The 21,559-nt window shown below is 41.4% G+C and overlaps 1 protein-coding gene and 1 pseudogene across 2 annotated transcripts in view; both read left to right on the top strand.

Moving 5' to 3' along the window:
* The window catches only part of NMNAT3 (nicotinamide nucleotide adenylyltransferase 3), a 113,320-nt gene that overhangs the window by 56,285 nt on the left and 35,476 nt on the right, over nt 1-21,559 (top strand). The gene's annotated exons all lie outside the window — the stretch shown is intronic.
* LOC148108410 (isopentenyl-diphosphate Delta-isomerase 1 pseudogene) lies at nt 3,242-9,076 on the top strand (annotated as a pseudogene).

The following is a 21,559-nucleotide window of genomic DNA, read 5'->3' as shown; positions in this document are numbered from 1 at the left end:
TCTTTAAACGGCCACATGTGTATAGATACATATAACAAACCCTAATATAACCACTAACAACAACAACAAAAAAGATATAGCCAGTAAGCATACAAAGGAGATAAAATAGAATCAGAATATACTCCGTTAATTTAAAAGAAGAAAGGAAAAGAGAAAAGGGGACCGAAGGATAGATGGGGCAAATAACAAAAATGACAGACTTAAATCTAACCATACCAATAATCCATAAAATATAAGTACAGTTGACCCTTGAACAACACAGATTTGAACTATACAGGTCCACTTACAGGTGTGGGTTTTTTTTTTTTTTTGATGAATACAGTACAGTTCTGTAAATGTATTTTCTCTTCCTTATGATTTTTTTCATAACATTTTTTTCCCTCTAGCTTGCTTTGTTGTAACATAGTATGTAATACAACATATGTGTTAATGAACTTTTTGTTATCAGTAAGCCTTCTGGTCAGCAGTAGGATATTAGTAGCTAAGTTTGGGGGAAGTCAAAAGTTACACGTGGATTTTCAACTGCATGGGGGGTTGGCACCCCTAAGGGTCAGTTGTAATCTAACAATTCCTACTAAAGGGCAGACACTGTCAGATTGGATAAAATAAGCAATACCCAACTACAATTATAAAGACACAAATAGGTTGAAAGTAAAAGAATGGAAAACTACTCCATGCTAACACTAATTAAAAGAAAGGTAAAATGGCTACAGTAATATCAGAGAAAAGAGATTTCAGATGAAAGAATATTAGCAGGGATAAAGTCATTTCATAATTATAAAGAGGCCAAATCTTTATGAGGAAATAATAATCCTAAACCTTTTTTTTTTTTACTTAATAACATAGAGCTGCAAGAAAAATAGATAAATCTGCAATTACAGTCAGATATTTCAATTCTCACTAATTGATAGAATAAGTACACAGAAAATAATTAAGGATGTAGAAGACTGGAACAACACTATCAACCAATTCAACCTAGTTGCCTTTTAAGACACTCAACCAAACATCAGCAGAACACCTGTTCCTTTCGAGGACGCAGAGAATATTTACCAAGATAGACCATATTCTGGGCCGTAAAAGAAATCTCAAAGTAAAAGGATTGAAATCCTACAAAGTGCATTCTGCAACTGCAGTAGAATTAAATGACAAATCACCAACAGAAAGATCTCTGGAAGATCCCCAGATATGAAAATGAAATAACACACTTCTAAACGCCCCATGGGTCACAAAAGAAATCCAAAGGAAACTAGAAAATACTTTGAGCTAAATGGAGATGAAAACATTATATCAGAAATTTTGGGATATCACTAAAGCTGTATTTAGGGGAATTTTATAGCACTAAATACCATATTGGGGGGAAAAAAAGAAAGGTCTCACATCAATGACTTCAGCTCCTACCTTAAGAAATTAGCGATAGAGGAGCAAACACAAAGCAAGCATAAGGAAGGAAACAAAATCAGAGCAGATATCAATGAAATAGAAAACAAACATTAGAGAAAATTAGTAAACCAATACCCGTTTCTTTGAGAATATCAATAAAATTGAGACACCTCTAGACAGATTATCAAGGGGGGAAAAGAGGAGAGACACAAACTACCATCATTAGGAATGAGAGAGGTGACGACTGCAGAGTCTACTGATATGAAAAAGATAAGGGAATATTATAAACAACTTTATGCCTATAAATTTGACAACCTAATTAGAATAGACAAATCCCTTGAAAGACACACTATCAAAGCTCCTTCAGAATAGATTTTTTAAAAAGAAGAAAAAGTCCTGAATAGCTCAATATCAATTAAAGAAATTTCATTTGTAGTTTAAAAGCCATCCCACAGAGGATTCTGGGAAGATGGCAGACTAGGAAACACCAGCAACTGTCTCACCACCTAAACAGCAATTGCACTGGCATAGTCTGTCTGATGTAACTATTTTGGAACTCTGGAGTCTGCTGAAGGCTTTCAGTTTCTAGGGGAGAACTTGGGCGGGTAAATTGCAGCTAACTTCAATCAATTTCAGTGCTCAGCACAGTAGCAGCTACCCATCCTCTGCTTGCACACAGCCTGTGGGAGCCAAGGTTGGCAAAAAGGACCCTGTCCCCCAGATAACAGGGGTCTGTGCTCTGATCTCTTGTTGCACTTCCCCCAGCCCCCAGTAGTTGTTGCAAGCTTCTCCCCCTCTGGTTGAAGAAATTTCCAGGGGATTTAAGGGGCCAGTGCCTTCTCCCTTTCCCCTCATATTTCTTTTTCCCTTTGGGAGCTGAACATTAAAAACAACTGCATGTACAGGAAAAAAAAATTAGAAATTGACCACATATGCACAGGGAAAGACTGAGAGATGACACCTCAGGCTAAGTTTACACCTCAGGCTGATCCTTAGCAAAGAGACAGCTTAAAACAATTAAAAAACAAAACAATAAACAATAACAATAACAAAAAAACAAACCCTGGAGAAGAAAGAGAATCTGATTTCCATAGTTACCACATGATTAGATTCAAATATATAGTTTTCTACGAAACAGTCACAAGACATACAAAGAAACAGGAAAAGTATGGCCCCATCAAAGGAAAAAGATAAATCAACAGAAACTGTCTGTGAAAGAGACCGAGGGCAGGTATATTAGACAAAGACTTTAAAACAACTGCCTTAAAGATGCTCAAAGAACTGAAGGAAGATGTAGATAAAGTCAAGAAGCCACGTATAAACAAAATGGAAATATCAACAAAGAGAAAACCTAAAAGGGACTAAAAAGATAAACTGGAGCTGCAAGTGACGGTAACTGGAATTAAAAATTCACTAGAAAGATTCAAAGGCAGAACAAAGAATCAGCATAAAGATAGGATAATGGAAATTATCAAGTCTGAGGAAGGAAAGTAGATTAAAGAAAACCAAGCAGAGCATAAGAAACCAGTGGGACACCATCCAGTACACCAACGTAGGCATTGTGGGAATCAAGAAGGAGAAGAGGAATAAAGGAGTAGAGAGAATATTTGAAGAAATAATGGCTGAAAACTTTCCAAATTTGATGAAAGACGTAAATAGAAACATCCAAGAAGCTCAGCGAATGCCAAGTAAGAAGAAATCAAAGAGATGCACACTGAGACACATTATAATCAGACTTGCAGAGGATAAACACAGAGAAACTTGAGAGCAATGAGAAAATCATCCCATACAAGGGCTCCTCAGTAGGATTTTCAGATTTCTCATCAGAAACTGTGGAGGCCAGAAGGCAATGGGCTGATACATTCAGAGTGCTAAAAGAAAAAAACTGTCAACCAGGAATTCTGTATCTGGCAAAACTGCCCATCAAAAGTCAAGGAGAGCACTGAGTATTGTGGGACGGATCAGATGGGTCATAACAATAACTGAGATAGACACTGACAACCTCTATAAGGAGCAGGTTCAACTCTTGGCAGAGATGTGTTTCCTTACTGATGAAAATGGCAATACAGTTGGGGCCAAGACCAGAAAAGGATTGTCACCTGAATGAAAGGATTTTTGCATTGAGCTCTTAGGATCTTCTTATTCAACATCTAAAATGAGCTCATGCTACAACAGAGATCAGATGCTCAGATGCTAAAATTACCTTTCCAGGTGGTTTTACCCATACTTGCTGTAGTCGTCCATTAAGTAATGCAGGAGAACTAGAAGAAAATGATGCCAATTGGAGTAAAAAAAAAAAAAAAAAACACAGAGACATTTAAAGGCTGAATTGGGAATTCCCATGAAAGAAGTTCCCCAGAAGAAATTATCTAACACAAATTCACCACAAGGGTCAATCAGATGATATCGGGGGGTGGGGGGGGCACACATGAAATTGATTCCTTTTGTTTGTGAGGAAGAACGTATTTTTGATTCCAGAGCCCAGTGAGATTAAGAGCTATTGTTATGTGTCAGAGGAAGAGCTAAAAGAACTTCTGATAAAGGCAGCCAGTGGTGAAATTAAGATAACTCCATGGTTTCAAATTATCGTGGAAACTTTCCTCTTTAAATGGTGGGATAACTTAAATCATTTGAATCAGTTATGTTGACCATGAGAAAATACATAGAATGTGAATGTGGAGATTAATGGTTAGTAAAATATTGAAAAATTTCTCTAATTAGTAAACTTAACATTTTTAAAAATTTGGTTCCTTAAGAACTCTCACTTGAAACATTGATACTTTACAATCAGTACTTGTGTGAAAAATACAACCAACTTCTTAGTTTTATATACACCCCATATCTGTGCATTGCTGTTTGTTACAAAGACATTTATGAGAGGTCATTGTAAAAAAAAGAAAGGGAGAAGATTAATTTAACCTAAGCATATGGTCCTAAAAAACTCAAATAAGCTCTTCATTTTTGATACATTGTGATAAACATTGTCAGCACATTGTAGAGCAATTTGCTTTTTGCCAAATAATTTATAAATCATTAAATTTTTATCATAGTCCAGAAAAAAAAAGTGAGGGAGAAATTAAGACATACCCAGATAAACAAAAGCTGTGAAGGAGTTTGTTACCACTAGACCTACCTTGCAAGAAATGCTCAGGGAGTTCTGTAAGGTGAAATGAAAGGAAACTAGATAGTAACTTGAATCTGTATGGAGAAATGAAGATCTCAGTAAAGGTAAATACATGGGAAATTATAAAATCTAATATTATTGTAACAGTGGTTTGTAATTGCACATTTTGGTTCCTGAACATTTTAAGAGATTGTAAGTTTGAAGAAAAAAAAATTGTCTAAAAGCTAGTATTATTGTAACTGGTTTGTAATTCCAAATCTTGTTTTCTACATAATTTAAGAGACTAATGGATTTAAAAGAATTATAAGAAGGGGCACCTGGGTGGCTCAGTCGGTTAAGCATCTGCCTTTGGCTCAGGTCATGATCCAGGGGTCCTGGGATCGGACCCTGTGTTGGGTTCCCTGCTGAGTAGGGAGTCTCCTCCTCCCTCTGCCCCTCCCCCTGCTTGTGTGCTCTCTCTCTCAAATAAAAAAATCTTTTAAAAAAAATAAATTATAATTTTATGTTTTTCTGCACACAGTGTATGAAGATATTATTTTGTGACACCAACAACAAAAAGGGGTGGGGACAGAGGTTTAAAGGAGCAGAGATTTTTGTATTCCATTGAAGTTACACTGGTGTAAATTGAAATTAAAGTGTTTTAACTTTTGGGTTTTAAATGTAATGAAGCAGCAGGAAGAGATATTAAGAAAACAATCCTGTTTACAGTTGCCCCCAAAATAATAAAATACCTAGGGATAAACTTAACCAAGGAGGTGAAAGATCTGCACTGTGAAAACTATAAAATATTGATAAAAGAAATTGAAGATGACACAAAAGATATTTTGTGCTCAGGGTTGGGAAAACAAATATTGTTAAAATGTCCATTTTACCTAAAGCAGTCTACACATTTAATGCAATCCCTATCAAAATACCAACAGCATTTTTCACAGAACTAGAATAAACAGTCCTAAAATTTGTATGAAACTAGAAAAGATCGTGAACAGCCAAAGCAATCTTGAAAAAGAACAAAACTGGAGGTAGCCGTATCCCAGATTCCAAGACGTACTACAAAGCTGTAGTGATCAAAATAATATGGTACTGGCACAAAAGCAGACACATAGGTCAATGGAACAGTATAGAGTGCTGAGAAATAAACCCACAATTATATGGTCAATTAGTCTGCGGCAGAGGAGGCTAAAATACACAGTAGGAAAAAGTCTTTTCAACAAATGTTGGGAGAACTGGACAGCTACATGCAAAAGAATGAAACCAGACCACTTTCTTACACCATACACAAAAATAAATTCAAAATGGATTAAAGACCTAAATGTGAGACCTGAAACCATAAAAATCCTAGAAGAGAGCACAGGCAGTAATTTCTCTGACATTGGCCATAGCAACATTTTTCTACATATGTCTACTACAGCAAGGTACTAGAAGTTATAGCTAGAGCAGTTAGGCAAGAAGAAAAAACAAAACACATCCAAATTGAAAAGATAAAAGTAAAATTATCTCCGTTTGCAAATGATATGATCTTATATGTAGAAAACCCTAAGAATCACACACACACACACACACACACACACACACACGTGTACACACACACACACAAAACTTAAAATGAATTCAGCAGCATAGCAGGATACAAAGTCAACACACAAAATTCAGTTAAATCTTTACAGTAACAGTGAACAATCTGAAAAGTAAATTACAGAAACAATTCCATTTATAATAGCATCAAAAAGATTAAGATACTTTGGAATTATCTTAACCAAGGAGGTGAAAGACTTGTACAATGAAAACTACAAAACAACTCCTGAAAGAAATTATGAATAAATGGAAACATACCCCATGCGCATGGATTGAGAAAAAGTTATTGTTAAAAATAACTTAGGTTAAAGTTTTTAACTTACTGTTAAAAAGTCAGTGCTACCCGAAGAAATCTACAGATTCAATTCAGTCCCTACCACAATCCTACTGTCATGTTTTGGAGAAGTAGAAAAACCCATCCTAAAAGTCTTATGAAATCTCAGGAGACCCGAAATAACCAAAACAGCCTTTAAGAACAAAATTAGAGGGTTCCTTCCTGATTTCAAACTTAACTACAATGCTACAATAATCAAAACAGTGTGGTCCTGGCATAAAGACAGATACGCATAAAATAAAGAGCTCAGAAACAAACCCTCACATATAGGATCAAATGATTTTTGACGACCGTGCCAAGATCATGCAGTAGTGAAAGGACAGTCATTTCAACAAATGGTACTGAGAAAACTAGACATCCACATCCAAAAGAATGAAATTGAACCCTTGCCTAACACCAGATACAAAAATCAACTCAAAATGGATTAAAGAGAAGAGAGCATAGGATAAAGGCTTCACAACATTGGATTTGACAGTGATTTCTTGGATATGACAACAAAGGCACAGGTAACCAAAGAAAAAGTAGACCAGTTGGGCTTTGTGAAAATTTTTAAATTGTGTGCATCAAAAGACACTATTAACAGAGTAAAAAGGCAACCCATAGAATGGGAGAAAATATTTGCAAATTGTGTACCTAAGAAATCAACATCCAGAAAAATAAAGAATGCTAAAACTGAACAGTAGAAAATAATGATTGAATTAAAAATGGACAAAGACTTGAATAGACATGCCTTCAAAGAAGATATACAAATGGCAAAGAAGCACATGAAAAGATGCTCAACATCACTAATCATTAGGGACAAGCAAATCAAAACTGCAGTAAGACTCTACCTCAACCCATTAGAATGGCTACTGTCAAAAACAAATCAAAACCAGAAAACAGCAATTGTTGGTGAACATGTGAAGAGATTAAAACCCTTTTGCACTGTTGGTGGGAATGTAAAATGGTACGGCTGTTGTGGAAAACAGTATGGCACTTCCTCAAAAAATTAAAATACAATTTCCGTATGATCCAGCAATTCCACTTTTGACTATATGCCCAAAATAATTGAAAGCAGGATCTCAAAGAGACATTTGTACACCCTTGTTCATAGCAGCATTATTCACAATAGCTGAACTGTGGAATCAACCCAAGCATCCATTGATGGATGAATAGATAAGCAAAATGTGGTATATACATATGGTGGACTATTATTTGGCCCTCAAAAGAAAGGAAATTCTGTAATATGCTATAACTTGGATGAGTCCTGAGGACATTATATGCTAAGTGAAACAAGCCAGTCAGAAAAAGACAAATACTATATGATTACATCTATATGAGATACTTAGAGTAGGCAAATTCATGGAGATAGAAAGTAGAAAATGGTTGCCAGGGGCTGGAGGACAGGGAAATGAAGTATTATTTAATGGATATACAAGATGAAAAGAGCTACAGAGTTGGATGGTGGTGATGGCTGTACAATGTAATGAATATTTAATATCACTGAACTGTTAAAAATGGTTAAGATGGCAATTTTTGTTATGTATATTTTACCACAATTTAAAAAAAACTGTCCCCCACTATAGCTACATAAATTAATAAATTCATTGGTGAATTCTACCAAACATTTAAGGACGAAATAATAATAGTTGTATACAGTGTCTTCCAGAAAATCAGAGGAGAGACTATTTCACAATTCCCATCTGTGAGGCTAGCACTACCCTGGTATCAAAACCAAGCAAAGACATTATAAGAAAAGAAAGCTATGTGCTAATATCCCTTATGAACATAGATCAAAATCCTAAACAAAATATTTCCAAGAAATCTAACAGTACATATACAGGATAATATATCAGTACCAACCCCATCTTTTGGTTGTCCCAGAGATATGCACTTAGTTTAACACTCTAAAATCAGTTAATGTTATTCATCACATTAACTAAAAAGGAAAAAATATATTATTATCTCAGTTCAGTAAAGACAGTTGTCAAAAGCCACCATCCATCCCTGATACAAAAAGAAAGAAAGAAAATATACAAAGCAGCATATTAGGAATGGAAAGGAATTTCCTCAACCCAATAAAACAAGTATCTGTGGAAAAACCTACAGTTAACATCTTAGTGGTGAAAGGCTAAAAGTTTTACCCTTAAGAACAGGAACGAGATAAGGATCTCCATTCTTGCCACTTCTATTCAACATTGTACTGGAGGTTTTAGCCAAAACAATAAGGCAGGAAAAAGAAATAAAATGCAAAGGCAATGCAGAAGAGAAAAGGATAGTCTTTTCAAAAAATGGTGCTGAAACAACTGGATATCCATAATATGCAAAAAAAAAGCTCACATCATGTGAGCTCATAGCTCACACCATGTGCAAAAACTAACTCAAAATGTACCATAAACTTTAATATAAAGCCTAAAACTATAAAATTTCTAGAAGAAAACATAAGAGAAAGTCTTGTGATCTTAGGTTAAGAATTCTCAAATAAGGGGCACCTGGGTGGCTCAGTCATTAAGCATCTGCCTTCGGCTCAGGGCAAGATCCCAGAGTCCTGGGATCTAGCCCCACATCAGGCTCCTCCGCTGGGAGCCTGCTTCTTCCTTTCGCACTCCCCCTGCCTGTGTTCCCTCTCTCGCTGGCTGTCTCTCTCTCTGTCAAATAAATAAAATCTTAAAAAAAAAAAAAAAAAAGAATTCTCAAATAAGACACCACAAAAAGCATAACCCAAAATAGAAAAGAAAATAGATAAATTAGACTTCATTAAATTAGACTGGGAGAAAAGATTCGCAGAGCCTGTACCTGATAAAAGGACTGCGTCCACAATTGATAAGGACCTCTTAATTCAGTAATTTAAAAAACACAATAAAAAAATGGGCAAAATACTTGAACAGACTCTTCACCAAAGAAGATACAGGGATGGCAGATAAGCACATGGGGAGATGCTCAGTTGAATAAAGCAAGTGTAGATTGAGACCACAGTGAGCTACCACTGTACCCACGTTAGAATGGCCAAACTTGAAAAGACCAACCTAGAATTATGGTCAAAGATGTGGAGCAATTGGAAGTCTCAGACGCTACTGGTAGGAACGTGAAGATGCAACGGCTGTGGAACAGCTTGACAATTTCTTAGAAGTTAAGTGTTTTTCTACCATATGATTCAGCTGTTCCATTCCTAGGTATTTACCCAAGAGAAATTAGAGCGTACATTCAATGCAAAGACTCGTGCATAGTTGTTCACAGCAGCTTTAATTATGATAGCCCCAAACTGCAGACAATCCAGGCTTCCGTCAACATCTGAATAAACAGATAGTGGTTTATCCACACAGTGGAATAGTACTCAGCAACAAAAAAGAATGAACCCCAAACACCGATGAATCTCAAAATAAGTATGCTGAGTTAAAGAAGCCTGACCAAAAGAAAGTACATACTTTATGTATTCCATATATATAAAATTCTAGAAGTTACAAGCTAATCTATGGTGACAGCAAACAGATCAGTATTTGGGGTTAGGGGACTGGCATGGGGCGGGAGGGAAGGATTACAAAATGGCACAAGGAAACATTGGGGGACTGCTGCTATGTTCGTTATCTTGATTCGTGGTGTTGGTTTCATGGGTGGATACATGTCAAAACTTAATTATACCCTTCAAATATGTTTGGTTTATTGTATGTCAGTTACACCTTAATTAAAAAATACCAAAGGAATAAAAAATTCCACAAGGTTGCTTCAGTCATATATAAAATGTGATAAATTTGGTAGGACATACCCAATTTCTTTAACAAATAAACAGTGAGAAAGAAAGAATTGGAAACTGTATAATTCAAGAGGTTTAACATGCATCTGAAACAATACCATGTATGGACCTTGTTTGAATCCTGATTCAAATCAGCTATAAAATGATATTCATGTCAGAGTTGGGAAAATCTGAAGACCCACTGACAGGATAGTAGATATATTAAAGAATTATTAATTCAACAGTAATTGCTGTTGTGTTAAAATAAAAAGTGTCCTTATCTCTCAGAAAGAAAGTATATACTCTTGGTCTAGCAATTCCACTTCACAAAATTTATCCTAAAGCAACTATGTGGGGGGAACAAAGAACCTTTCTGTTTGGGAGAAAGACGAAATTTATTTCCCTATAAATCTTAAAACAGTGTGTGGAATAATGTTTTTTAGGGTATACACCATCTACTTGACTTGATATAAACATCTGCTTGACTCTTAGCCACTAAGTGGCTTTTCCTGCCAACCTTGGTTCATCAGAAATGCCCGGGCTTCATGGCGCTGTCTTTGCTGTGAGGTTTATCAGGATAGAGTCTGTGCTCTGCATTGTAGAATGTGCCGCTTCACAGACAGCTAAATCCATCTCTGCTGCTCCGGGACATGCGTACCCCTTGATGTAGTTGCAGACGCTCTTTTTGCTGCATGGGAAGGCTCTGGCTTGGCCCCACGAGGTGTCAGAGTGTTCCTGATCTCCAGAGGTCATGGTAACCGCAGAATGCGTGGATCGTGGAGACGTCATATATTTATATTACATTGATTTCCATCAGTTGAGGTATCAGTAGGTGGAAGGCCCTTGGTCATGAATGACCTCAAGCACTTTCTTGCCTTTATTCTCATTCTTCTGTGCAAAGTACTTGGTCACTTTTGGAAGTCCAGAATGGATTCCCCTGCGCCTTTCAACGTCCCACAGATATTTACTGCATCTTCTCCAGGCCAGGCACTTTTGCTGGGGATAGAGTTGATTAAACTGCATCCCCTGCCCGACAGGAATGCATGAGGAGCATAGGTCACCTGAGGAATTTGACCTCTGTGGGACTTGACTGTCTGCCTCCCTTGGACAGTGAGAGATGCATGGTAGCAGTTTCCCACCTGGCAGGTGGGGGAAGCTTCTTGGAGAGGTGACCTCCAAGGCTTGAGGAATGTGAGAGACTTAGCCAGGCACAGTTGAGGGGGCATGATGGGTAGAGAAAGCAGCATGGGGAAACACACAGGTGGACGAGCAGCGCGTTCCAGCAGGTGGGAGGGCCCAGGTCATGGGGAAGGGAACTTTCTTGACACCGTGAGACCAATGTGTTGTGAATTTTCGTTCTCTGTTTGGTCAGGCATCGTCTCCTCCCCACAGCCCCAGTCACTGGCAGTGGCCCGCAAAAGCCAGCAGATCTATGCACCGAGCCATAACCTGACCCCCCATCATCTCTCAAGGGACAAATATTTAAGCAGTACCTTTTCTGCCAGTCAGAATCAGCTCACAATTAAAGCTGGATGAAAATCTGGCCCCACAGCTGACTTTGTTTTTTTCATGAAGAAAACCAAATCTCCCTTCTGTTGGTGTATTTTCTTCCCTAGCCCAACTCAGGATTGTAATTCGCTCCTGCGTGCATATAAATTGAATGACACCAGTGGAAGCATTTGTTGAGTACCTTCATGGAGATGCCACCCTAGTTTGCCACAGCTCTTTCCCCTTTCACAAGCATCCCTTCTCCAAGCTGCAACTGTCCTTCCTTCCTTTTTCCTGTGTCTCCCAAAACAACAAAACCTTACAAGCCCACAGAGGCCAATATATCAAAACTTTTTTTTTTTTTTTTTTTAGCTTTTATTTGACAGAGAGAAAGGCAGCCAGCGAGAGAAGGCACACAGGCAGGGGGAGTGGGAGAGGAAGAGACAGGCTCCCAGTGGAACGGAGCCCGATGTGGGACTCGATCCCAGGACTCCGGGATCACGCCCTGGGCCGAAGGCAGACGCTTAACGACTAAGCCACCCAGGCACCCCAATATATCAAAACTTTTAACGATCTCTGGTCCTGTGGTAACACCCTCCTTTACAATGGAAAAATTATAGATGAGATGAAACTTAGTTCTGTAAATTTTCATTGTTGATACACCGACAGTCATATGAGCTCAGAGGAGAAAATGTTGAACCAGCTATTTTCTTTCACACTCCTTCACTTGAGAGAATGTTTGGGAATAAGATAAAGGCAAGTGTGAATGTGGGAGGCCGGTGGACGTTCGTGCTTTATGGCGTGGCTCTTCAATGATAGGCCCTTCTTGCTCTGCACTGCATACTGTGCAGGGCTCGGAAAGGTTCTCGAAGGCTTGATGGATGAATTTGTGTAGTGGATGTGGGTGGTTTTAAAAAGTTCATTTGAGATTTTTATTCTTAGTGTGCAGATTTTTGACAGAAATGATTCAGCCCAACATATGACTAGTCAACAGCATCAGACATACCTACGGCATTCATTGAATATATTAAGAATTCGAGCCTGCATTTCTTTTGAGATGCTGAATGCATTCCCAGTTGTAAGTTGTTGTTTTCCCAACACGTAGTCACAAGCTTACTAATGAAGGTTGAATTAAATTTAAATCTTGTTTTCTGTCACTTAGAAGGTTTATTTCCAGGCAGTATGATTTGGCCATTGGCCTATATTTCAACAACAGTCACTTATATATCTTTTTTCAAATCAAAGTTTCTTTCCGTTTAATTAGTACTTATTCATTTAGTGACTGTTCACCTGTTTGTTTTACATATTTAACAAACGTATATCTTCCTTACTATTTGCCAGGTAGTAAGGGCATTACATGAACTCATTTAACCTTCATAAGAACCTTACAAGGTGGGTACTGTTACTCTTCCTGTTTTACAGGTGAGGAAGCTGAGGCTCAGAGTGAGTCACTTGCCAAGGTCACACAGCCAGTAAACCATAGAGCCGGGTTACCCCACAGTCACCACACCATGCCACCTTATTCATGCCGCACGAGTCTTACGGAGCCCCTGCCCGTGCTGGGAGCTGTGCTAGATGCAGAGACAGCATGGGAGCAGAAGTGATCCCTGTGCTTCTGGGGGAGTGCCTTAGTCATTCAGACTACTATTGATGAGGACCCAGAAGGCACGCTGAGGACAAAGCAGAAACTGACACCCCTGCAACCCCCCCCCCCACCATGGGATGTATGTGACATTCCTCAGGCACTCCTGGCTGCCCTAAAGGACAAAGAAATAGTTAACCTATAGATACCACAATCCTGCAAGACTTGAGTCTCCCTCAGTTTGCAAATGTCTTAGCAGTTTACAAGAACAGAAGCATTTCTATCACTAACCTAGCTTCAGGAAGGGAATGTAGATACAATTAAATGTCCTTATAATCTGCAGCCTCCAGGAAATTCCCAAACATCTTAATGTTAATGCCTTGCTAGAGGGAAAAACAACCTTAACTTGACAATGGCAAGGCCTCTGGTATCTTGTGAATCTTTAACACATGAAAGTATTTCCTCAACCTCCCTTTTCCTGACCTCCCCCAACCCCATGGTATATAACAGCCACCCCTCACAACCCTGGTGCAGCAGCTCTTTCTGCCCACAGGTCCTGTCCCCGTGCTTTAATAAACCACCAATTTTGCACCAAAGACGCCTCAAGAATTCTTTCTTGGTCATAGGCTCCGGACTCCACCCCGCTGAACCTCACCTATATTCCGTAACCTCATCACTGTGAGCAAAAACATCATAGATCAGTGGTTTGCAAGCAAGGAAATACATTTATTTCTATAGTTCTGAAAGCTGGAGGTCTGAGATCGGGGTGCCAGCAGAGTCAGGTTCTGGTAAGAGCCTCTTCCAGGTTGCAGACTGCTGACTCCTCATTGTACCGGTACAGGGTGGACAGCAGAGAGGGGAAGCAAGCTCTCTTGTGATTCTTAGGAGAACACTAATCCCATTCCTGACAGCCCTGTCCCCATGACCTTATCTAACCCCAGTCACCACCTAAAGGCTCCGCCTCCTAATTACCATCACATCAGGAGTACCAGTCTCATCACAGGAACTGGGGAGGGGGCGGAGTCACAAGCATTCAGTCCCTAACAGGGAGGCAGACATTAATCAAATCCCACAGATATAAAATTACTCAGATGAGTGAGGGGAAGCTCTGATGCTCTCAGTGTGAACAGTGAGGCAATCCCAAGGAAAGTGTTTCTGAGAATGGAAGGGCTAGCTGGAGAAGAATAATGAGGTATTTTTTTAAGTTAAAAGTGAGGTTAGCCGGGGATCAGAGGATGCAGGCCATTCTTGGCATAGGGAAGGGCACGTGCAAAGGCCCTGCAGTGGAAGAGAACATGGTTACCGAGGACTGAACAGGTTGTGATGACTGCGAAGCAGGGAGCAAAGGGGAATGTTGTGGGAAGGGAGACAAGGGAGAGGAGGAGAAGGCAAACCATGAGGGTCTTGCAGCTCATTGTTAAGGATTGTGTTTTTCATCCTAAGCGCCGCGAGAAGATCTGCATTCCCCTCCCTCCCTTACCTTCCCCCAGCATGCACACCAAGGAGGGGATAGAGGGAGGCCTGAAACAATACTTTTGATAAGAGGGTGACATGAAGGCCACGAAGAGAAGGTGACAGATGTGGGAGGTAACAGAAGGTAAAGCTGACCTGATAATGGGTTGGATATGATGGGGAAAGTGCGCCACCCACTGAGAAGGAGAGAGTCCTGGATGTGGACCAGACTTGGGCAAGGGACAAGTTCAGCTTCAGACATACTGGGAAGAGAGGCGGGTGAACATCTGTGGGAAGGTGGTGATAAGATAGGCCTGGAGATGGGCATTCGCAAGTCGCGTGTAGATAAAACAGGCAGATGTCCATAGGGGTAACTGAGATCCCAGGGGAGCCCGAGGAGGCTGAGAAGTGGGAAGGAACCAGAGCAGGCTCTGTCACAGAAGACAGGGAAGACAAGGGGTCTCCACACTTAATGCTGCCAAGAGGTCATGTTGGATGAAGAGTGAAAAATCACACGTTTAGCAGCGTGGAGTGAATGCCCTGTGAGAATGCTTTTACTGCAACGGTAGCATGACCACCAGATTGGAGAGAATGAGAGAAGAGAGCTGGCGATGCTAGTAGAGACAGCCCTTGCAGGACCGGCCAGCTCCAGGTGAAGTGGGGTCTACGTGTACAAGAGTGAGGAGGGATTATTTATAGTTAAAATCAGAGCAAGCAGACTAGCAGCCCTAGGGGGAGCATGTGTGCCCTGTCCAAAGCGGGGAGTAGCCATACCTTCTGAATTCGTAAGGGAAGCTGCAAATATGAAAGTTCGTGTATAAAAGATTATTGATTGTTTGTGATTGCAAAACGGGAAACTAAATATTCAAGTGTAAACTAATATTCAACTCCAATAAATAAGTCTCTTTTTCCCAGATTCTTGGTCTATCAATTCTGAAACTACTTTCTTTGTATACTACGAGTAAGTGATAAGTAAGCAAATATATTCTGGATAATCAGAATTTGACTTCTCACTGTTGCAAGACAAAGGAATTACAAATATAGACAGAGAGAACATAGAAATACCCTAGTGATGTGAGATTGGAGTCGAAGGTATTTAGTGTTAGGAGTTCATGAATAGAAGATAAGACAGTTGGACAGACAGACGTATCTGTCAGTATGTATGCAGACACACACATATTTTATCTTATATCTATCTGCTGAGAGGGTCTAGAAATAATAATGCCCCAATAACAGTAGTGTAATCCAACATTCTAATCTTGGTTTCAAGATACGATCCCATCTGCCAAAGGGCTCTTTGGAGAAATGGTTGATTCTGGGGCTGGGGCAGGGAGAGTATAAGCCGAGCTTGGAATATCTTGCGGAGCCAAAAAATAAGAGAGTGCTCACATAACGAGGACATAGCAGAAGCACATAGGAGCCAGCTTGAAGGAGTTACCGCTGATAAAATCTAGGACAATTTGAGCATAAAAATAAATAAGGATTATAACTCATTGAATAAAGTAACAGTCCATTAATCTAAACTGATATAAATCAACTAAGTTAGTTAAATGAACAGACAGAGGGAGAGACAAGATAGCTCCTTCTTACGGTTGAATGCCAACTAATAAATGTAGAAGGAATGATAGAGATAGAAAATCGCCATTTGGCAACCACATGATAATGGATTGAAGCAAGAATTGTTAATGGGTTCTAAAACTAGTGGATTGACGTAAGATATTTACAGACTCACAAGGTAACTCCTGACGATAGACTTAGTAATCAGAAAGGAGAAAATCCTAACTTTACAGCCGAGACACCCAGCAGACACCACCTTAACCAAATGATCAAAGCTGACATCGACAGGATGGAAGGTAATGACACGGGTGTTTCCCAACCTGGTGCGCTGCGAAGGGCACACCCGGAACCTGCTCCCAAGGAAACATCACACAAAGAAAGCTCAGAGACACTCTGCCAAATAACTGGCCTATATAAAATGTCAGTGTCGTGGAGAGCAGACAGAAGAGCTGTTCTAGAGGAAGGAAGAGCTGAAGAGACAGGACAGCTGAACGCCGTCTACCGATCATGGATTATTACTATAAAGGACGTCAGTGGAAATTCGGTGAAATATGAATTGCATCTGTAAGTTAGCGAACAGTATTGTATCAGCGTTAACTTCTTGATTCATATTACTGTAGGTATGTAAAAGAGTGCTTTTGTTTAAAGCATGCTAAAATATTTAGGAACACAGGGACATCGTGTCTGCAATGTACTCATCTGGTTCAGAAAAAAATGTGTGTGTGTGTGTGTGGAGAGAGAGAGAGAAGGATAAAGCATGTGGGGGTAAATATTACCATTGGGGAATGTGGATAAAGTATATATGAAAATTCTTTGTAATATTGTTGCTATTTTTCCTTAAGCTGGAAATTATATCAAAATTAAAAGTTTTTTTAAACAAAGCTCTGAAATACTAAATATTGGCTCATCAAATATAAAAAATAATTACACTCTGTGGACCAAGCAAGACATGCCTGCCATGGGCAGATTCGGGCTGCAGTTGACTGATTTTCAGCCTCTGTAGTGGTGTTCCTGTAGGCTATGGAGGGACTAGAAGCCCAAGTGATGGACTGGCACTAGGCTGTGGCTCTTGTGACTGGGGATCAAATGGGCAGGACAAAGGTGGAGATGGGGACATTCCCCTGTGTGGCTTCTCTTGGCTTCCAAGATAGGTGGCGCTGTCTCCAGCTGAAAGTGAGGGCTGCTGGGAGTTCAGAAGCTTGAGGAGGGAAAACAATGGGCACGAGGTAGGAGACCACATGGGCCAGAACCGCAGCTTCGTGCGGGGCGTGTGGCTAGTGTGTCTGGACTCAGCACTGTGAGAGGCCCCAGGGATGGCATTCCCCAGCGGTTTTGGTTGCTCTGTGACAACCACAGAGAAAGAAGGTAGTGGGGTTCAACCAGGGAAGGAATTGGCTAGCTGGATGGAATGGAGGTACGCAGGGGCATGGGGCTTTGCGTATTGCCATGAGCATTCTTGAATGGACTGACCTGAGATCTCAGGTGATCAAAAGTGAGATGCAGAAGGAGGGAGGAGGTGGGCAGGGCAGGGTCAAGAGTGACTGGAGACCCTAGCAAGGTGGATGCGCAGTTTTATCAGAGAGCGTGGAATATGTGGCTGCCAAGAGCTGAAGGAATGCGTTAGTGACTGTAGCAGTCTAGGGGGGTAACAGGGTCCGGTGCATAAGGGAACCCACGAGTGGCTTCAGGGCACAGAGGAGAACATTTTGTTAGTGAGGGGACAGAGAGCCACTGTGTTAGGTTGTCTGTGTGGACTTGGAGATTGCGCCCCAGTAATGCCAGATTGTAGATGGAGAGGATCTCAGTGTGCTAATATGACCATGGTTTTACAGGTTGGTGGAAGCTAAGCGAGGTGGGGGGTGGGGACGGGGGCACGAACCCCATTGAAGAAGGAGATGCCCGGGAGTGTGCCATTACAGAGTGCAGAGCGGAAGAGTTTGGGCGGAGTGGGCAGCTGCGTCAGGGCAGCGAGGGAAAGAAGCTTGGGAGAATGACCACAGGGTAGTAGAGCCTTACCATGTGCAAACTCCAAGTACAGAAGGATTTTACAAAGATGAAGGTACTTAGAGTCCTACTCCTGAGAACCTGTGAATCCGATGGGACGAGCCGGGGAGGTTGGGATGAGAAGGGACGCTTTAAGCACAAGAGTGACAGGGAGTGTTGCGGGTCATGATGAAAGGAGGCTGTGGAGCACAAGGACTGGGATGCAGAGGGTAGTGTTATCCTTCCCTGTCGAGACAGGGAAACTGAGGCCTGGAGAGGTTGTCAGTGCCCCAGCTACTACATGGGGAGCTCGGCCCCCAAGCCTAGTGTCCTCTCCTCCCCATGCTGCAGAGATGCAGCGGCAGGCTTTGCAAGGCCCAGGAATGACAGGTCTCAAACCCAGACTCGGTGAGAGCGGGCAGTCTGGGTGGCCCAGCTGGAAGTAGGGAAGTGGTCAGGACTTGACCTTGGAGTCTAAAATGCCAGGTAAAGAATGTGGACTTTCAGGTGAAGGGACTCATTCAAAGTCTTAACCAGGTGGCCCACGGATGTCTGGTAGCAGAAGTCTCGGCCACGGAAGGAACCTTGGCACGGGGATTCCCACCAGAAAGCCTCTGGTAAAGCAACTGCTAGAGTGCCCTCAGCTCCCTGCACTGGGGTAACCCAGACCGCCATCTGGGGCCAGGACTGCTGATAGAGCGTTCAGGCCCTGGCAGCAAGGCCAGCAGGACTCGGCCTCAGGGGCCGGTGTACAGCCCTGTATAACTCCTGGAGGCAAGCTGGCCCAGGCTGCATTTCCCACCTCGGCCTGAGACCTGGTCAGATGCCTGGATAAGGTTCTCCTCCATTGGCTGTTACCTGCCTGCTCATCTGGAAACCACCAGATAGGGAAATGACTTCTCAGTGAACTCTGGCTGGCTCTGAGCACTCGTCTCCTTTTCTGAGTGCTCAGAAACTGTCAGTTTTAGGCTCTGTTCCCTGATTTTGCTATGATTTGAATTCAGGGTCCCAAACTATAGTCCAGAGTTTATCCTTGTACTTCTCCTATAGTTGAACAAATGAATGGCTCCAGAAGGAAGAACTCTAATTTTCGAGACACGTGGTGCAGAAATGGGCGCATATCTGCTCTCAGCCAAATCTCTGTCCCAGCCTAGGCAGGACCCAGGAGGCCCGTGCCTGTGCCTGGCAGCCTGCCAGCACACAGACTGCTCCCAACCCTGCCTGCCACCCAGCCACACTCAGCCCTGACTTGGTTCTGGGTCCTGGGATTCTCATCTCTATTTCTGCTTTCCCTCGGATGCCACAACCCACGGGAAAAGCACTGCAGAGTAGTGAGCCGTAGAGGGGACACTGCTCCCTTCCCTGGGACCCCAGGGTCCCAGAAAGCGCTGGCTTTGAAGTCAGCCATGGTAGCAAACCCGCTCACGCATGCATGACCTTGAGCGGCTTATTTCACCCCTCCCGCCTGTGTGTCCTCAACTGCAGCAGGGGAATAACCTCTCCTAACTTTTGCAAGGTTATTTATTATAAGGCTTCAACGAGATGACGTACACGGAGCGTCTGGCCCACACGACATCCCCAGAGCCTTTGGTCTCCCCATTTGGGTCCTGAGCAGGCCTCAACCCGGGGCTGGCTGAAAGCAGTTCCCGTTCCTGTGGCCACGACTGGACAGGTTAACAGCATATTCTCCTATCTATGCATAGGGGTGAGAAAACCACAAAACACTTTCTCCTGTTTTCTTTAGCCCTTTCTTGATACTTTATGATGTTATTTCCTAACGATCCTGCCCCACATGTTTGTGGCATCCCAGACTAAATTGCGTCGTAAAGATAACAACCCAGTTGAAAGCCTTGTCCTTTTTTTTCCCCTTTGGACAACCTTGAGGAGGGGAAGAGTATTTTATGACTCCCAAGTTTTCCTCTCAGCGACTTGCATTTTAAATTGAAGCATATTTACTGCAGTATCATTTACACCAGCAGTTTTCCGTGTTAAATAAAAATATCTGATCAGTGTCCGGTGTGATGCACATCACTTTTGTTCCCTCTGTGACTTTAATTTTCATTCTCTATTACACAGTGAATAGACAGAGAATTAAATGCATCATGATAAGGTGGTGCAGGACAATCTGAGATAAGGGGGGAAATTAAGCTCTAATAATTCTATTTAAGGCAGTGACAGCCCCAGTTTTGGGTCTTCTGGGCTTTAGGAGAAACCAAGAGAGCAGGAGTAAATATCATATAAGCTCAGCATGTAGCTTTAATCTTGGGCTCACACGGACGTTTATTAATCAGATAGAGTGATTTTAATATATACGCATGGGCAATTTTCCAGCCTGGCTTGAAAAACTGTTTATTTTCACATTTCTAATTTAAAAGATTTTTCTGGAGGAGATAGATTTAAGAATGTTGAATTACTCCGCCAATTGTTTTGAGCCAAGATAATTTTCTCTTTCTCATGGGAGGCTTCAAGGGCTTGCGGCCACACAAGTGTTATATTCCAAAGTCTTTCAAAGGGAGGTACTTTTCCGATTTAGTAACAAATCAGCATTTTCTTTATATGTCTGCGTGGAGCTGTGGCTTCAACGAAACAGAGCCCAGAAAGGTCGCCTAGAGGGCAGTCTCCACTGCAGGTGCTCTCCTAACCAGACTCGGCTGCGCCAGGTTAGGGGTGAACAGCAAACACCAGTGAACGTGCTTTGGATCGAGGCCCTCAGACATTTTTCTGGTTTCTGTTCTGCCTCACTGCTGCGCTCATACAGAGTGCTGTGAAAAATGGGAACCATTATTCGTGTCTTCATAAACTACAAGATGCCTCTTCCCATCTTTCCATCCCCTGCCCCCTTCCCCCAACCAAATACAAAAGGAAAACTAATCAATGTTTTTTGTTTAATTTTTTGCTCATTTAGTGTTACTCTGTCTTATTCCTCAAAGAGCTGAAGTTGCAAATCACATATCCAGCAAAGGACTCCTATGTAAACTATATAAGGAATTCTCAAAATTTAACAATAAAAACGCAAATAGTGCAGTTAAAAAATGGGCAAAAGACACCAAAGAGACGTGTCACCGAAGAGGCTATTCAGATGGCAAATAAGCACATGAAAAGATACTTAAAACGTTAGCCATTAGAGAGTACGGCTTTAAAACCACACTAAGGTACTACGGCCCACCCGTGACAATGGGTAAAAGGAAACATAATGACACTGAATGCGAGACAGGTTGCAGAGAAACTGGACCGCTCATACTTGCTGGCGGGAATGTAAAATGGCACAACCACTCTGGGAAACAGTGTAGTGATTTCTGTACAACTAAACATGCAACTACCATGTACCCAGCAATTACGCTCACGGGCGTTTTATCCCAGAGAAAGGAAAACGAATTT

This window comes from Ursus americanus, chromosome 20 (genome assembly GCF_024610735.1).
Source record: "Ursus americanus isolate L20-20 chromosome 20, mUrsAme1.1.p, whole genome shotgun sequence".
In the NCBI taxonomy this organism is placed as follows: Eukaryota; Metazoa; Chordata; class Mammalia; order Carnivora; family Ursidae; genus Ursus; species Ursus americanus.
This window is presented reverse-complemented; position numbering and strand designations above follow the sequence as displayed.